At 32.8% G+C, this 2,870-nt stretch overlaps 1 long non-coding RNA gene across 1 annotated transcript; it reads right to left on the reverse strand.

Moving 5' to 3' along the window:
- Positions 1-322: 322 nt before the first annotated feature.
- Positions 323-2,656, reverse strand: LOC140980458 (uncharacterized). The gene is made up of 4 exons (XR_012175953.1): positions 2,315-2,656; positions 2,047-2,151; positions 1,117-1,207; positions 323-809 (listed from the first exon to the last, which is right to left on the reverse strand). It is a non-coding gene; the product is annotated as an uncharacterized lncRNA (long non-coding RNA).
- Between the last annotated feature and the right edge of the window lie 214 nt (positions 2,657-2,870).

Here is a 2,870-nt window from a genome sequence, read left to right on the forward strand (position 1 = left end):
AATTTCACTAGGTTTTAATGTGCACCTAACAGAGAGGAAGTACACGTGTTTATAATTAATACTAGTCATCGAGGCACACGCAACGAATATTTTGAGCTAATATATTAAACATTCATGAAATTACAACAGCATGACACCGAAGCATTTTGTACGTGAATAATGGAAGGCAATGGATTTCAAAGCTTAAATAAATCTGCCAAACTCAATTTGTTACCTTACATGATATAAGTTTCGATCATAAAAAATAATAATCTTTTGAAGCCGCAATATCATCTAATGTGAAATAATGATAAATTTCAGCGTAAAAGAAGTAAACAAATAGTCAAATGAATATGTTAGCTCAATATATTTCAGAATCACTCTTTTCAGAATCACACCACCATTTTCAAATTTCCAGGGCCCTATTTGCGAATCAGTTGATCCTTGTATGTCAACTAAAGCTTTCAAATTATTTGAGTCCGGCGAAAAGAGCATTGAGTTCAATTCTCGTGGAGTTATCCCATACAACTGATCAAAAACTATCCCTCCGATAAACTACTTGGAATTTCATATCCTTGTTCTCTCATCTCCATTGTTTTCATTATTTCTTCAAAATCAACTGATGAGGATTGCTCTTCAGTCTTGTCCTCCAAACCCACTGCATTTAAACTTTCAGGTAAATCTGATATATCAGATGTATCATTAGAACTTACAGACACTGAATCCACAATCTTGTTAAAAATTTGAGCAATTCGACCGGCAAATGTTGGTGCATATGATTTTTCCTCCTTGAAGGGATTTCTTCTTCTGACCTCATAGGAATAGATGGCCTTAAAGGAGAAGAACTTGATGTTAAATCTGATGTCATAATACTATAAATTCTTTTGTTACAACATGAGAATGTCAACAGGGAAAACAATTTTGGGAAGGACACATGAAAATCGTGTACCAAATGATACACGGATGCCGTGTGCTACACATTCTAAACAATATACACAAAGTACAACACAAAAGTGTAAGTAAAAGAAGAAAAACATACAGATACAATAACTCTTGGTAAGAAGGAACCTTTGGCTTGAAAAAACAAAGTCGCAATCAAAAACACAAATCCAATTTCAATATCTCGATCATGCTAACCTGCTGAAAGTTTGCCATTTTTTCCTGATCACTTGGAAACACATAAGCAGTGGTGCTCTTGTTGATGGGTTCCTGTAAATCCTCATTCCCTCTTCTCCAAGATCAATGGAGCGGTAAATGGAATCGAGAAGTGTAGAGGAAAACGAAGGGTAATTAGAAGAACAGTTCGAAACATACATGATGATATATATGGTGATAGCAAGAGTATAGCTGCTTTATTGTCTGGTTTTCAAGAGTCAAAAGTTGCAGGAAAAGAAGTAAAGAAGAAGGAAAATAGAACGGAAAGGGAGCAAAGAAACAAAGATTGAGACAATTGTAATGATGAACCAAGAACAACAATCCAGCTCCATTACTTCCCATTGTAATGATGAACCAAGAACAAAACTCCAGCTCGATTAATTCCCAACACCACCCCCTTTTTAAAGGACTATCTTACACCCTTTAATTTATCGATGATGCTACTGTTTATAAGTAAATCATATATACATACATATAATTTTATGTAGTCTAATTCTGAATGTCATTCCCCCATCCAAAGCATTAAATACAACTTCAAGCTATCTAAATTTGAAAGAAAATTTGACCACTTAATAATTAAAATTAAATTAAACACATTAAAAACCATTAAAAAAAACTTATAGAAACTTGAGAAGAATATGATAAAGAAAATTAAGCACCATTTTCACACAAATTGTACAAAAATAAAATAAAATTAGATAGATGATAACAAATCAAAAAAATCAAATCACGACAACATTAACATTGAACATCGAAAACAAAAATGCAAAAGGTTCCAATCACAGCGTGAGCGTGGGAAAAATTTTAAAAAAACACACACACAGGGAATTCACCGAAAATATGTGAAACATAAATATATAAATTCAAAGGAATTTGATGGTAATAAAGAGAAGATGACGTAGATTAACCTACCTCTCACTTGTACAGATCTCTCTAGCTATATTCCCTCTGTCTATTTTCCCGAAGAGCCAACAAAAATCGAAATGCTGTGGAGATTAAAGAATTGCTTACTGTCACCTAAAAAAATTGGCAATCTTTGAACTTTAAGCAATACAATCTACGATATATAAACTTTGCCATACCCAAAAAAAACTTTAAACAACAACATTATCGCTGGAGCACCAAATTCGAAGACCAAATTCCAAGAATATAATGAACAGGGTTTTTATCTTTTCAGTACCTCGTGCTGGGGGACAGTCAGAACTTCTATTGAGGAAGATGAAAAGGAATCTTCTGCTGAGAACTCAGAAAATTATAGTGACGGTGGTTTTAGAAATGCAAGGAAAGATCCTACTGTTCGCAGGAAGAATATAGGTCAGAACCAACAAATCGATCGTGGATTTTTCAGGTATGAATTGATTTTCGAGAGAGAATATTTGTGAAGGTAAGCCAACAATATCTGAGAGAATCGTGCAGAGTAGTGTGTGGAACGGTTTGTTGGAGATGTGAAGTGATTTTGAAAGAGAGATTTTTGAGGTGAAGGAAAAGGGTAAAAGTGCCAATAAAAAATTGGTGTCCGCAAGAGCATTTTTTATGAGTGGGAGATTTTTAATAAAATAGTAGAGATGTTTGGAACAATTTGTCATATTATATATATTTGGACAAAAAAATACATGGATCTAAATAATAATGAAACAGTAAAATTTTTATAAATTAATAATGTTGGGCTATGAAATTTTATTATTTTATTAATGTATTAATTTATCGACAAATTATTAATTTATATTTTAAAAATA

Source organism: Primulina huaijiensis, chromosome 7, assembly GCF_012295235.1.
Source record: "Primulina huaijiensis isolate GDHJ02 chromosome 7, ASM1229523v2, whole genome shotgun sequence".
Taxonomy (NCBI): Eukaryota; Viridiplantae; Streptophyta; class Magnoliopsida; order Lamiales; family Gesneriaceae; genus Primulina; species Primulina huaijiensis.